General features: G+C 48.9%; 1 long non-coding RNA gene across 2 annotated transcripts in view; it reads left to right on the top strand.

Annotated features, from left to right (window-relative positions):
- The window catches only part of LOC131494647 (uncharacterized), a 115,534-nt gene extending 100,004 nt beyond the window's left edge, over positions 1 to 15,530 (top strand). The window contains exons 5-7 of one of the 2 annotated variants that reach the window (XR_009253520.1): positions 1,840 to 2,068; positions 8,835 to 8,928; positions 12,339 to 15,530. This is a non-coding gene — a long non-coding RNA (uncharacterized LOC131494647). The remainder of the gene's footprint in view (positions 1 to 1,839; positions 2,069 to 8,834; positions 8,929 to 12,338) is intronic. The other variant, XR_009253521.1, reaches the window with a different exon arrangement.
- The last annotated feature ends 258 nt before the right edge of the window (positions 15,531 to 15,788 follow it).

Below are 15,788 nucleotides of genomic sequence, written 5' to 3'. Positions count from 1 at the left end.
GCGCATAGCTGTTTCCCGATGCCAAGTGCAGTGCCTGAAACACAGAAGGCGCTAAGATAATGTCGGTTAAGCGAGTAAGTCGATTTCCACAAAGAGGGTCCGAAATGAGGTCCTAGAAGGGTCTGCCCATGGGCCTTAGTAGAAGGCTGTTCAGATGCTATTTTGTGGGAGACTGCCTCAGCCTACCAACCCAAGACATACGGCTGTTATGCTGACATGGTACCTGAATAATTGAGGGAACACAGTGCTCACCTTTCTGTGAGTATCTGAAGCTTTGCTGCTTTTCTTTCCTTTGGGCTAAAATGTTTCCCTTTCCTGAGAAACGATTTGGCAATTCTCAGCAGATAATTGGATAATTGGAAAGCTCGAACTTTCCAACCCTGGAGTGGTACATTCAAGGATCTGCCATAGCCTTGGCAGTGGGCACCAAATTGTGTGCCAAATTCATGCCTCAGATTCTTTGAGGACTTCTTCCTACACCTGTCAGTATGGTCTGATTTTTATCTCAACCCATGTGTTCGCCAGGACTCTTAGTTGAAGGTAGGCTTGGGTAAAATGAGGATTATAACTGCCTATACCTGGAATGTCTAAGGTTCAGAAATGTGGGTTCAGGAGTGATGAGATCCAGGGGCTGAAATGGGATCATCATGGATTTGTCTAACCCAACATATCCTTGTTCAAGTTTCCTCCATGTGTTGATTTCATTCTCCAGATGGCTATCTTTACATGGCAGGAAAGATGAGCCACAGACCATTGGTTCTAGGACTATATGATCATCACAGCTCATTATTTCCAAGGAAAAGTGGAATGCTTCTCTTCTTTTTTAAAAAAAAAATGTTTATTTATTTACTTTTGGGAGAGAGAGAACGAGCTCAAGCAGAGAAGGGGCAGAGAGAGCGAATCCCAAGTAGGTTCTGGGCTGTCAGCACAGAGCCTGATGTGGGGCTCGAACTCACAAACCATGAGATCATGACCTGAGCCAAAACCAAGAGTTGGATGCTTAACGTACTGAGCCACCCAGACACTCCTGGAATGTTTATTTTCATTGAAAAAAAAATTTTAATGTTTATTTATTTTTGAGCGAGAAAGAGACAGAGTGTAAGCAGGGGAGGGGCAGAGAGAGAGGGAGACCCAGAATCCGAAGCAGGCTCCAGGCTCCGAGCTGTTGGCACAGAGCCCGACGTGGGGCTCGAACTCACGGACCGCGAGATCAAAACCTGAGCTGAAGTCCGCTGCTCACCAGACTGAACCGCCCAGGCACCCCCACTTTTTTTTTTTGCAGTGTTTTCTAAATCAGGTCTATGTCAGTCCCCATCCTAGTTGGTCTCAACCTGTTTCTGTCCCGGTGTCTGGCCAGCCGGGGTCACCTGGCCACTTGGGTGGGGTGATCACAGAAGAAGTTAGCAGAGGAAGACGGATGTGGTGCCAGACGGGCCACAAACAATGGTGAGCACCCCCGCCCGCAGTCCGCTTTCTTGAGACCCCCTGGTCACTGTTCATTCCCTTGTGTCCACCAAGACATTCTCCCCCTGCTTCCTGGAGCCACCCTCACTGCTGCTCTCCTTGCTGGTGACTTCAGTCACTCTGCCCGTCGCCTTCTCTCTGTTCCACACGGTGTCCTCGTGGAAATCCCTGAGTAAACGTAGGTTTCCTTAACCAGGGTTGCAGGTGCGACCCCTTAATTAAGAAGATCCAGGTAAAGGATGTAACGTCGAGAAGGGTAAATGGTACTAATTTACTTTGAGAAGACAAAATGATAACCTGCTCTTTCTGCACTCCTAGGGATGCTAACTGGCAATCCAGAGCTAATTTTCTGATGCCTGTTTTTCTTTCCTGGAGAAAAATGCCGGAGTGGAAACGGAGGTTAGAAAGAGCAAGTGGGTGCTCACAGAGGAGCTGGTCAAGGAGTGGGGTGTGGATGGAGGAGATGGAATGGAAAAGACTGGAATTGCCGGAAGGTCTTCAGAGAGCTGAAGGAATAGACCCGGCTGGAGGACGACGCAGGACTGCCCCGTCACATTCAGGGAGGAAAACTGCACTCATACCGGGAAGCCATCTGAGCTCTCTGGTAGGTATACGTGGTGACTCACGAAGCAGCAAACTGTTTATTTTCAGAGGTATCCCAGCAGGGGCTGGATGTCCGCCTGCCAGAGACGCTACAGAGGGGAACCTGACAGTGTGCGAAAAGGGATGAGTTTCAAAATTCCTTGGAACTAGGGAAGTCTGAGATTGGCCATTCAGCCTGTTCCCTTCCAAACTGGAGGTGCAGTCGGAGCTCATGACAGCCTGGGAGCGAGCTTCAGGGATCATAGAACGATTAACCCATGGTCGTGTCCTCATGGGACGTAGCTGAGAGTTACAATCTGCATGGCTGCCGAGAACAATGTGAATTCTTCACTTTGTGGCATGAGTTCAAACGCTTGCAGAAGTTTCCTATGAGTTCAGGATTTCTACCATTGAAAATCCATTCCATTTAAGACTTGGGGCCAATCCGCAGCGGGGCCCCCCCAAACAGTGGGCCTCGGGACGGTAACTCTACCTGACTTGACTTTAGCGGCCTTTCTGCACATTGGGAAGATGGATGGATGCTCTCTAAGGTCTGCTCCAGTTCTGAGGGTTCGTGGAGTCCCAGGATTGCACAGGTACACAGAAGAACCTTATGTAAATCAAGCTTGGCAGGGGCCCTGCCTGAGGCAGCAGGCCTGGGCAGGTAACGAGGTGGAGGGATCCTGCATAGACGCGGCCAGAGAGTGCTGCAACATTGGCTTCCAGACTGTTACTCCTGGGGCAACAGGTGCAAGTGGCAGACTAAACGAATAAATAGTAAGTTCTATGAGAGGACATCCATGTTCCTTTGTAGACTTTTGTCTGTTTGGTAACTAAGTATCTAGTCCATTGTGGGCATACTGGAATACTGTTGAATCCAAAAGTGCTTCAGTCAGGGGCGCCTAGGTGGCTCAGTGGGTTAAGCGTCTGACATTGGCTCAGGTCATGAGCTCATCGTTTGGGGGTTCAAGCCCCACATCGAGTTCTGAGCCGACAGCTCAGAGCCTGGAGCCTGCTTCAGAGTCTGTGTCTCCTTCTCTCTCTGCCCCTCCCCTGCTCGCACTCTGCCTCTCTCTCGAAAATAAATAAAGCATTAAAAAAAAAAAAATCACTGCGGCCAAACCAAATGACTCATGATTCCCAGAGCCTGGTACACAGTCTGTGCTTCCTATGATGTCTGTGTGTCTCTGTGATTCTGATTTGGGTTCTTAGCATGTTCTTGTCAACCAAAGGTCTTTAAAGCCAGCCTAAGTCAAGGGGGAATCTTAGGAGACGTGAGAGGCAAGTTCATGGATGTCAAATGCAGGAAACAATGCACCGTTGGGCCACGTGGGCCTGGGAGCTCGAAAGTTACACACACATTTCTGCCTCTCACCAGGGCCTCCATGGTTCCCCATTTCCGTTTATCTCCATGGATGGTTCCATTCTCCCCCTCCTGTCATCGTGCACTTTTCTCTGCTGAGCAAAATACTGAAGGCAGGGATTTAGCATCGTGGGTACAAGAACGTGGGACCCACAATGCCCCCTTCACACCTGCGGACCCTGGCATGCTGCCCCTTTCTTCAGGCTCCTGTGTCTTGAGCTGTAAATCGAAGACCATACCAATGATCGAGGGTCATAAAGAAAAGCAATACCACGAGTTCAGCACTTGGTCCGTGGCTGGACTGTTGATTTCTTGAAGCAGGAGGGTCTCTCTTGTAAGGAAGGCACAAGGAAAGCAGGAATCAGGACAGGAAGTGGCCCCTAAAACTACCTGGCACGGTGCTATTGGAATCAAACAATTCCCAAACTGAGGAGACCTTTGAGATCATGTGAGGAAATCTTGGCGTCCCGCACATTCCTTTCTTCCCTTACATACCCGAGAGCTTTTTCTCTTTGTCACACAAATGAGAAAAGAGCAGTGCCCGCACCCCAGGAAAACACATAGGAGTTTTGTTTCTAAACACCCTTCATGTGTTTAGCCTTATGTGGCTCCTGAGAAACTTAATCCGAAGACCAGCGGGGAGGGGAAGGGGTGGGGGGGAAAGTTACAGAGAGGGAAGGAGGCAAACCAGAAGAGAGTCTTAAATACTGAGAACAAACTGAGGGCTGATGGGGGGTGGGGGAGAGGGGAAAGTGGGGGATGGGCATCGGGGAGGGCACCTGTTGGGAGGGGCACTGGGTGTTGTATGGAAACCAACTTGGCAATAAATTATATAAAAATAAATTAATTAAAAATAAATAAATAAGCGCCCTCCACCGCAGGTGTGAGAGCTGGTCACATTTTCATTCCGGCTGGGTTTACTCCCGTCACTGGTGCTGACACAGGAGTCACTCTGCTGGTCCCGGGAGCACCGCAGTGCAGTGGATCGATGGAGGCAAAGAGGCCAGTCCTGCCTTGTTTTCATCCTCGTGATGAAGCAAGAACATTGCCGGCAAACGGGCAGCTGGGATGCTGGTGGATGTTTCCATGCAGGCAGGAAGCCAGGTTGAGCCACCTGGACCTTGAGTCTCTAACAGAACCTCCCGAGACCCCTTCCAAGATGGTTGCCTGCAGACCCGCCTGCCTTGTGTCTGTCAGCAGGAGCACATGTTTCGGCACACCTCTGTGGACCAGGCGCTGCCCTAGGTATTTCAAGGAATACTGACGTTAGCCCAGTGAATTCAGCCCTGATGTTCCCATTTGATGTAAAAACTAAACAAGGCCTCAGAGAGGTGAAGCCCCCTCGCCGGGATCACACTGCTGGTCAGTGAGGCAGCTGGGATCAAAACCAGATCGGTCCGGCACTGCCGGTGGGAGTGCACACTGGTGCAGCCACTCTGGAAAATAGCGTGGAGGTTCCTCAGAAAGTTAGAAATCGAACTACCCTACGATCCAGCAATGGCACTACTAGGTATTTATCCAAAGGATACAGCTGTGCTGTTTCAAAGGGGCCCGTGCACCCCGATGTTTATGGCAGCGCTATCGACAATAGCCAAAATATGGAAAGGGCCCAAATGTCCATTGACAGATGAATGGATAAAGAAGACGTGGTTTGTGGGGCACCTGGGTGGCTCAGTCGGTGATGCATCCGACTTCAGCTTAGGTCGTGATCTCGCGGTCTGTGAGTTCGAGCCCCGCGTTGGGCTCTGGGCTGACAGCTCGGAGCCTGGAGCCTGCTTCGGATTCTGTGCCTCCCTCTCTCTCTGCCCCTCCCCTGCTCACATTCTGTCTGTCTCTCTCTCTCTCTCAAAAATAAACATTAAAAAAAAGAAGAAGACATGGTTTATATGTACAATGGAGTATAACTCGGCATTCAAAAAGAATGCCATTTACAATAACATGGATGGAACTAGAAGGTATTATGCTAAGTGAAGTAAGTCAGAGAAAGACAAATATCATATGACTTCACTCATATTTGGAATTTAAGATACAAAACAGATGAACGTAAGGGAAGGGAAGCAAAAATCATATCAAAACAGGGAGGGGCACAGAACATAAGAGACTCTTAAATATAGAGAACAAACTGAGGGTTGCTGGAGGGGTTGGGGTGGGGGGATAGTCTAAATGGGTAAGGGGCATTAAGGAGGGCCCTTGTTGGGATGAGCACTGGGTGTCATACAGAGGGGATGAATCACTGGAATCTATTCCTGAAATCGTTATTGCACTGTATGCTAACTGACTTGGATGTAAATATAAAAAAAAATTAAAAAAATAAGCATACATCTAAAATAAACAACAGCAAACCAACACCAGATCTGTCCATCTTCAAAGTACAAGCCCTTCCCCACAATAGCTAATGGCTAATCCCTTCCATGCACAACTGCATTTAACCTTCATAAGAGCAGAGCAAGGTGACTGTTATCAAGGAGTGCGAGGCTCCGAGACGTTAATTAAATTATCCAAAGTCCCAGATTCATGGACCCTGCATTTCTTCATCTTATGTTGCTTTGCACTGGGTCCCGGGTTACAGCTGTGAATGACCTACGTGTTCTCACCTTCATGGAGCATCCTCCCTATTGGGGAGCGAGGTGTGTTGTGCCACGTGATAACCCATGATGTGGTAGGAAGTGACATAATGGGACACACGTAGCGTTGTGACATTAGAATGAGAGAGGTGTCTGGGAAGAGGTCCTTGAGGAGGTGTAAGCCGAATCCCGGCTAGGAAGGGAGAAAGCAGGTGCTGTGGTCTGAATGTTTGTGTCCCCCTAGAATTCAGTGTTGAAGCCCTAACCTTAGGAGTGATGGTATTTCAGGTCGGGACCTTGGGAGGTAATTAGTTACATGAGGTCATGAGGGTGGGCCCCCGAGATGGGATTAGTGTCCTTAGATGACGAAGAATGACCAGGACTGGCTATTTGCCCTGTGAGGACACAGTGAGAAGACAGCTGTCTTCAAGCCAAGAAGAGGGCTCTCACCAGGAGCCCGAATCTGCTGGCACCTTGATTTTGGCCGCCTGGCCTCTGGAACCATGGGAAATAAACGTCTATACTTTAAGCCTCCTGGTCGATGGTATTTGTTACAGCAGCCTGAGCGGACTAATACGGCAGGACTCTAACCTAATTCAGGGAGGCCACAGGGTCTCTTTCCTCTGCCTGCTGCCCTCTGCCAGCAAGGAAAGTAAGAAATTAGCAATGCACGGTGTTCAAAGTTACCCAAATGTTCTGCCTGGGCCTGCACAGATCTTTCTGGAGTAGGTTAAGGACAAGTCCAGGGAAAGTTATTTGGTTTCACTGGGGAGAAGGCAATAGACGGGTAGCCACTAACTGAAATGTTTCTGGGCGTTAAGTCAATTTCTAGGGGAAATGGAAGGTGGATGAACTGGCACCCGTGAGTGTGTCTGACATCCGCCTCTTCCTGGTTCTGGATACAATTTCACCAGTGAAAAATAGTTTCTCAGTGTGATGGCTGCTACTGACAAGGTAAAGGAAACCCCCTCAGCTTTGAGGTCAGGGAGTGAGGAGGGAGAGGCCAGAAGATACTTTCCTAGTGTGAATGTTTTTTTGTTTGTTGTTGTTGTTGTTGTTGTTGTTGTTGTTGTTGTTGTTGTTTTTATCAGCTCCCAGCATGTTAGAGCTGGAGGGGAACTTAGATTCAGCCAAGTCCCACCCCCCACCTCTGACAGATGGAAAAGGGGGAGTCACCAGTTCAAGGGAAGCTCTCCGTGGTGGCAGGGCTGGGAAGAGAACCCTTGTCCGTCCATCTCGGAAACAGAGGCTTCTCCGGGGACTTCAAGCACAAAGTCGTTACGTAAAGGGAATTAACGGCATATAGAGTTACTGAAAACACAAGAAGAGCACCAGTCAGGGAACACCGTGACCCTGTGATCTTCCCACCTTTCTTGGGGCTCTAGTGTCCATGTGGCTTTCTGTTTCCCTCAGCATATGCCTTCCTCGCTCTAAAAAATCTACCACTTTTGGGGCGCCTGGGTGGCGCAGTCGGTTAAGCGTCCGACTTCAGCCAGGTCACGATCTCACGGTCCGTGAGTTCGAGCCCCGCGTCAGGCTCTGGGCCGATGGCTCGGAGCCTGGAGCCTGTTTCCAATTCTGTGTCTCCCTCTCTCTCTGCCCCTCCCCCGTTCATGCTCTGTCTCTCTCTGTCCCAAAAATAAAAATAAAAAAAAATAAAAAAAAATAAAAAAAAAAATCTACCACTTTTTAAAATGTTTATTTCTCTATTTTGAGAGAGAGAGAGAGCAGGGGAGGGGCAGAGAGAGAGAGAGAGAGGGAATGGGAGAGAGAGAACCCCAAGCAGGCTCCACACTGTCAGCGCAGAGCCCAACATGGGGCTCGATCTCACAAACCGCGAGATCATGACCGGAGCCGGAACCAAGAGTCGGACGCTTAATCGACTGAGCTACCGAGGCTCCCCGTGAATTTTATTTTAAAGGACATAGGGGCACGTTTAGAAATGAACTAGAAAAAGCCAAATGTTATGATAGGAAAATGAGCAAGATTCAGTCAGGCATCCAGGCGTAGACCGTAGGTATGGGCAGATCTGGATTCTACTCCTGGCTCCGTCTATCATCCCCATTTTATATCTAACGTTACTGGCCAGAGCACAATGGAAGCTTTCCAGAAAGACTTCCCCAAGTGAGAAAGCTAGATGGGGCGTGGCTTTGTTTGGGGATCCCTTAGTTCTGGGATACAAATGTAATGTGTGGGATCCCTTAGTTCTGGGATACAGATGTAAAAATTTGGAATTATAAACCCCTGCATTTCAACACTGGGAAATTATTGCCATACGTACAAGTGAGTGAGTTGCTCATGTATAGTCATACCAGGTATTTATTTATCGTCTGTTTCATTCCCACAAGGGGCTGAGGGAGCTGTGATTCTGTATTAGGCCAGACTGAGTAGCAAATCGATCTGAGCTCCGAGTGCGGGGAGGGACCAAAGCTTTTTAGCTGTAGCTACTGCAACATTTTCTCCCCTTTCTCCACTTTGCAGCATAATGTTTTGCAAAAGAGACAAAGATAAATATTCGCACTCAAGAGTAGAAGAATCAACAGATGTCACGGATATTTTTAAACCAATTACCGAGCCAGTCCTGCAGAAGCAGGCACATGAAATATAGATGTGGCTTCCTGCACCAAATCTGATTTGTTTCTGAGACCATTCCTTCATCACAGCTTGAGCCGCATTCCAGTGTACCCAGAGCAAACTGATGAACAATCGGCATTCGGGGTTGTTAGCAACCCTGCAGACAGTTTACGAGGCGCACTATGGCCATCGTCTTTAATAACAATTAACGCGGAGCGCTGTCTTCTCACCAAGGGCTGGAAGCGGGAGGCACTGATTGCTCAGACCCCCTTCTGTTCCTCTTCCAGTTTGAGCAGAAGGCGTGTTTTCATGCAAATGGACAAGGTGAGGCAATGATGTCCAGGCTGCAGCTTTGGAGAGGGAGCTCTCTGAAGCCTTACCGTGTGTTCCTGGGCACCTCCTGCTAGGGTTCTCTGTAGTAATACTTCACTGCCTCGTGGCAGGACTGAGTGTTCTTGTGTGATAGAGGTGTCCTCATTTTTTAGGAAGTTTATTTATTCTCAGATGGGGGAGGGGCAGAGCGAGGAGAGAGGGGATCCCACGCAGGTCCTGCACTGTCAGTGCAGAGCCCGATGCCGGGCTTGACCTCACGAACCGGGAGATCGTGACCTGAGCCGAGGTCAAGAGTCGGAGGCTTAACCGGCTGAGCCACCCGGGGGCCCCGAGGTGTCCCCGTTAATAAGGACAGGTGCTCGGCCTAATGCATTCACAAATCATCACCGAGCTGCTGATTTGTGCAAGGCGCCGGAGACACAGTTGCAAACAAGATAGACAGAGTCGCTGCCCTCCCGGAATTTGGGGGGGGGGGGGGTGGAGAAATTCCATTCCACGAGGAATTACAAATGTGGCCAGTATTAATGAAAAGATGTTGGCTAAAGCACAGACAATCTCAGGCCTTCACTGTCCACCCAAAGGAAGACCCGAGCAGGCGGGCTCACCCCAGGGGAGTGGAGGTAGATGGGGAGCCCTTCCTACAACCCCGAGTCAGGCAGTGAAGGAGCGCCGGAGGCCGGCTGCACCGTGGGTGAAATGACAACTTCTAGCACGTTGGTCCCTCGGTGAAACATGGCTGGGGCTCTGATCGGCACCAATTGGATTAGCTACTCTTGGGGGTGCAGGGCAGGGCGTGAAGCAAGTGGGACAAAGAGGCTCCGTCTTCCTCTTTTTGGCCTGGAGGAACAGGGTGGAAGTCTCACCTGCCACGGGGCTGAGGATTGTGGCTTCTCCTAAAACGGGGAAGATAGAAGATGCTACAAACGGGAGTGGCGGGGGGGGGGGGGGGGTGGCAAGGCGTTTTAGGCGGGAGTCAGGTCGTTCTGGAGCCATAGGGAAGAGCCTCCGTCTTGGTTCATTTGGTGAGATTGTTTCCCATTCACTGCATGCTTTCAATTTCTCCTTTGGCCCTGGTGACTTTCCTCTATTTCTTTACTGTTAGTCTCTGACTTCCTACCTCCTTCTCTCATAACCCGTCTCCTCACTCATTGGCCTTACGCCAGGCGACTATTACCGACTGAGGCTTACGTAACTCTGAAACGCGGCACAATTGTCAGAACTATCATGGGAGCACCGGGCTCTGGGTTGTGTCTCTGGCGGGGAGGGTGTGATGATGGGGCAGATGGCCGCCTACGCGCAGGTCAACGTTGCCTTGAAATCAATCGGCGACTCACTGAGGAGTGTGGCTAAAATGTCCAGCATGTGGCCTTGAATCTCATCAGGCGACTGTCACCCGAAGGGATGACAAAGGGGCATGGGGGAAAATGCAGGTACCTTCTGAGGCCAGGGAAGGAGGCCCACCACCTCCAGGATTTCGAAAGCAAGGTCGGCGTGTATGGAAAAAGTCACAGAAAAGCCACAGCTCCCCCAGGAAGCTTCCAGATTGAAGTGCCTGATGCTCTCAGAACTGGAGCACCTTTTGTGGGGGGAATGGGATTTCCCACTGCTGCTTTAATTTCCACCCGTGCACCAATGTCTCTTATACCCACAGCATGAACCTGTCTCAGGAAGACAAGAGCTACTTACTTAGCTACGTCTTGTTCTCAACTGGGCTGATGGCCTTCATTTCGGATCGCCTCTCCTGGGCGTCCCGTCACAAGCGGGTGCGACACCATGGGACGAATGCTAGGCAGGCAGACAAAACACACACGTGCCGTAAGTTCATTGGGGCGTCCTGGAGCCCCCACCTGTCTAGGCAGTTCTTCCAGAGCCTGCAAAATATAGCAGTCCTCTCTTCCCACCAGACCTCCTAACCAGTTGCCACATGAGGCAAACTAGGCAGGAAGACGGAGAAACAAAACCTCTCTTGATGAATGATAACGTGTGGTTGGGGAGAATGTTGCTTAGTTGAAGAGTCAAGACCAACTTGCTGGTTCCTCCAGCCTAGGCCGTGGAAGAGCCCGTCTGAGGGAAAATTTGAGCATCCAAAGGAGACACCCAGATCTCTGCTTCTCGCTGGTCCCCAGGAGATAGAAGGAGAGACCAAAAGAGTAACGTTCATGGTGCTTGTGAGGCTACCTCCAGCTTCTTGAGACATCGGGCCGATGGACTCATCCTCCAACGCTCACTCCACCACTATGGGGAGGAGCGGAGGCAGAAGGCCAAGCCTATCTAGGCAGAATCTTCCATACAGAAGGACGGTGAAGAGCAGAGAAAGCTTTCCACAGCAGCAACCTTAATGCCTTCATTCCCTCCTGCACCGGCTTCTCGCTTCTCGGAACAGAATGGTGCGCAATGAAGACGACGTTTCAGATTAAAAGGCAGCGTGGGAGCCTGGAGTTGGGAGTTAATCCATTTGATCTGAGCGTTTGGAGGAAGGCTGCACAGAAGAGGTGATGGGTGAGGTGGGCCTTGGAAGAGAAGCTGGTGTGTGCCAAGAAGAAAAAGAAAGCGTCCTTGGCGGAAGGATGGTGAATAACAAAAGCGGCAGGGAAGAGAAAAATGTCCAGTGCCTCTTCCATGTGGAATGTGTGGGGAACTTGCAGCAGGGACGTTGTCTTAGTAGATAAAGCACAAGACAGAGGTGTGTCCGAGAGTAAGGGTGACCAAGGACCGGGGCGTCTCCCAGGCATCATCCTGGCAGGGCCAAGAACGTTGGAGAAAATCTTCCTGCTGATGTAGAAAGCTGTGTCTCCGGTATCATCCAGCTTTCAGGCCGGCTACCATATCTGGGCTTTTTGCTTCCACCAGTTGGGACAGGAGAGCCTTGTTCTTTTACGGAGCATCACAGAACCTCACAGAGAGGTCAGGGGAGAGATGTTCCTCGAAACCTTGCACAGGCACTTATATTTTCTAAAGAGGTGGGCAGAATGCCAGAGCAGAAATGGGACTCTTTTGAACCTGTAAAAACACCGTTAAGTTTCATCTTTTAGAGTCAAAGGAATGAGTGGCTTTATTTTTTTTTTTTTTTTTCCGGAAATTCTTCATGAAAGCCACTTTGCAAAGTCTGGAGTGCAGGATGTGTCACACCGAAGGCACTTGTATTTTTACCTTGGAAGAGAAAGTGCTGCTGTCACTTCTCTTTGTTCTAAAGAATGGGATCTTTCTGGTGCTGGGACAGTTTTCCCCAGAAGCCTCCCCTATCTTTTTTCCAAGTAGGCTGCACGCCCAGTGTGGAGCCCAATGTGGGGCTTGAAACCACCTTAAGATCAAGACAAGCTGAGATCAGGAGTCAGACACTTAACCCACTGAGCCACCCAGGCATCCCCTATTTTTTTTTAACCCCCAGAAGCCATTTCCACAAAAGAATCAGGAAGGTATGAGAAGTGGGTTGTGAATATCATTGTCCTTTATTGCAGGTATGTCCACGCTGGCTTGGAATAAAAGAATAGAAGGGGTGCCCAGGATGAGCCAGGAATAGGACCAGGCACTGTAGGTACTTTTTTCATTCTAAGCAATAGGGTGCTGTTATTCCCATCATACAGATGAGAAAACTGAGTCCCAGGACTGTGTCACTTTGTGCTCTTCCTAAGGCACCATGCTTGTTCTCTAGAACATTGGACCAGAAATTAGGTCTAATCTTAATTTTTGTTTCTTCTCTTCCTAAACCCCATTTCTGCATTGCTTCTATCACTCTGAGTAGGTAGCTAGCCCTTTTCTTGTCCTTGGTCTCCTTGGGGGAAAATAGTCAAGATACGACTTAAAAAAACGAGATTTACATTTGTCCAACATCCAGAGGATTGGTGTCCCGTGGTGAGTTCTAACTCATACAATCTAGGGACTAACTCACTCATTTCCAGAACTTTCCTTAGAAATTGCTATTTACTCAAGATCCACATATGAGTGAAAGCATATGACACCTGTCTTCTCTGACTGACTTTTTTCACGCAGCATCGTACTTTCCAGGTCCATCCACGTTGCTACAAATGGCGGCAGCATGGCATGATTTCATTCTTTCTCATTGCCAAGTAGATTTCCATTGATGAGCACTGGGTGTTGTAAGTGATGAACCACGGGAATCTACCCCAAAAACCAAGAGCACGCTTTACACACTGAATGTGAGCCAATTTGACAATAAATTCTATCAAAATTTTTTGTATTAAAAAATTTAAAAAAAGAAATTGCTGTTTACTGTATGAGCCCTATCAGAAGCATCACCACATTACTGCTAAAACTTTTCTCTAATGCTTATGTTTAAATTTTCAAATTAATACATGTTCCTTATGGGTAATTTTTTAAACTTAAAACCGAGAGAAGATAAAAATAAAAATCCTACAAACGTCCGTTAATCACCACAGTAATACCTAGCATTTTTCTTTCCGAGTTTTAGAGTTAAACCACTTTTTAAATGTTTTTTTTTTTTTTTTAAATTCACTTATTTATTCTTGAAAGAGAAAGAGAGTGTGCCTGCATAAGCAGAGGAAGGGTAGGGAGAGAGAGAGAGACTGAGAATCCCAGACAGGTCTCCGCACTGTCAACACAGAGCCCGATGACGCAGGGCTCGAACCCTTGAACCACGGCTGGGCCACCCCGGTGCCGCAGAGTGAAGCCATTTTGGACATTAGTGAGATACTCAAATTCTCCCTCCTTCATCTGTACACGGAGTCCAAAAGCAAGTTGTGCAAGTTCTCCAAGCCTTGGCTTCCTGCTCCTGCCGTGGTTAGCTTGAGGACGAAAGGCCATACGCATGGGGAGCATCAGGCACAGTGCCTGACACAGAACTGGTCTCTACTAAATAGTAGCCATTAGCACTGCCACCCAAGTTCAGGCATCGGAGTCCTTGTGTTTGCTGGAATCCCAAACTGGTGCCCATGATACACTCTTTGTCTTCCCAGAGACCTCCTGACCTTCCTTTCGGGGGTATTGATGTTTAAGAATAATCAGTTGAGGGGCACCTGGGTGGCTCGGTCGGTTGAGCGTCCGACTTCGGCTCAGGTCACGATCTCGCGGTCCATGAGTTCGAGCCCCGCGTCGGGCTCTGTGCTGACAGCTGGGAGCCTGGAGCCTGTTTGGGATTCTGTGTCTCCCTCTCTCTCTGCCTCTCCCCCGCTCATACTCTGTCTCTCTCTTCCTGTCAAAAATAAGTAAACATTAAAAAAAAAAAAAAATCAGTTGAGTGCCCTGTGAGCCCAAGGGGTGGGGCTCTTGTCTCTTACCTATCGCTTATTTTCCCAGTACCTAGAAAAGTAGCTGGCACCTCGTAATTTCTCAGTATTTATTGTTGAATAAAGGAATAATTACCCAGGAATAAAGGAATAAAGGAATAATTACCCAGGAATAAAGGAATAAGCACCCAAGACTTTTCTAAAGAGATTCACACTATGCCAACATGGTACTTTCTACGCGCTCATTCATTCATAAACATTTATTAAATGTGGACCATGTTCTTGGCATTAAAACATCACTGTCAAGGGGACAGATATGAATCAGGCATGGATCTTGCTGTTGAGGAGCTTGTGGACTGAGAAGGGGGATATAGTCCAAGGGAGAAATGATAGGTGACAAGGGAGGTACTTAGACAGTGTTATGAGTTTTCAGGAGAGAGTTCCACGGGCTTCTGCTTTTAACTGTTGGAACCAGAGTGACAAGGACGTTTGAACAGACCTTTGAAAGATACCTATATACTTGTTTACTCAACCAATCTAGGAAAATAACCAGCCAGTCAGTGGATAAATGAGTTAGATTTAAAAAAAAAAAAAAAAAAAAAAAGCCCATACAAGTAAATAGTCAATTGAATTGACCAGCTGTCTAACTTAACTGTCTAGTTGATTCAGTCAAAACAATCTTGTTTGGGCACCAGTGCTCCCATACGTATTTCCATAGCAAATGAGAAATTTGCCAGGCCCTGTATCTTGTCTCGAATCTCCACACCGAGAGTTCTGACTTCAACAATTCATTAAAACCTTGTGTCTGTGCCAAGATCTCCTTGCTTCTCCACCCTCCCCCCCGCCCCCAACTCCTTCATTAAAACGGAGTGATTATGCAATCCTATCCCTCTGCACAGGGCTCCTTCTAAAAATGTCCTTCTGCAAATGTCGTGGTCATGGCTGATTGGCACCAGGAGACAGCGGGAGACGGCGGGAGGTGGCAGCAGCCGGCGGGAGCTCTTCTTCTGAGTCTAGTTTGGCAAAATGCTTTCTCAGGGATGGGCCGTGGGTCACTCCCAGTGCCAAGTGCACGGACGAGCAGGAGTCAAAGGGAGAGGAGACCAAGGGCAGCGTAGGGAAGGTAAAGTGGCAGCTGAGTGGATGACGATAAGTCAGGGACTCTTAGAGCTCCCAAGAAGCTTGGCCACAATGAGGTCCAATACATTTATGTCACAGATAAACTGGGTCCAGAGCACACAGCTGGTGGTGGGAACACCGAAGTTGGTAGCAAGCTTTCTTTCCCTCACCCTCCTGTGTCCCATCTCCTGTGTGGAGGGTGAGAGATGAACAGGCATGTGAGAGGCCGGCACCACGCTGTTGACAGGCGTCACGTCTTGACCGGGCCACTTCCTGACCCATGAAACAGACGCACAGGGTTCTGAGCCCAGGAGCAAATGCTGTAGGGGAGGCGGGAGGGCACTGGTTGTTGCCTTTGGGAAATTAGATCATGAAAAAGAAGGGGTGTGGGTAAAGGGGTGGGGGGCCAGAATGAAACAGCCGTTCAGTGGTGCAGAGAAAGATGTGAAGGAGCCTTCTCCCGTGAGTGACCGTTGTCACCATGTAGAAGTCACCCATGCTGGAACGCCACATTTTGCACATTGAGTGTCGATGTATACCGTACTAAACCAAACGGAACAGCCCTTCAAATGCCAGCCTCCAGCC

This window comes from Neofelis nebulosa, chromosome 14 (assembly GCF_028018385.1).
Source record: "Neofelis nebulosa isolate mNeoNeb1 chromosome 14, mNeoNeb1.pri, whole genome shotgun sequence".
Classification (NCBI taxonomy): Eukaryota; Metazoa; Chordata; class Mammalia; order Carnivora; family Felidae; genus Neofelis; species Neofelis nebulosa.
This window is presented reverse-complemented; position numbering and strand designations above follow the sequence as displayed.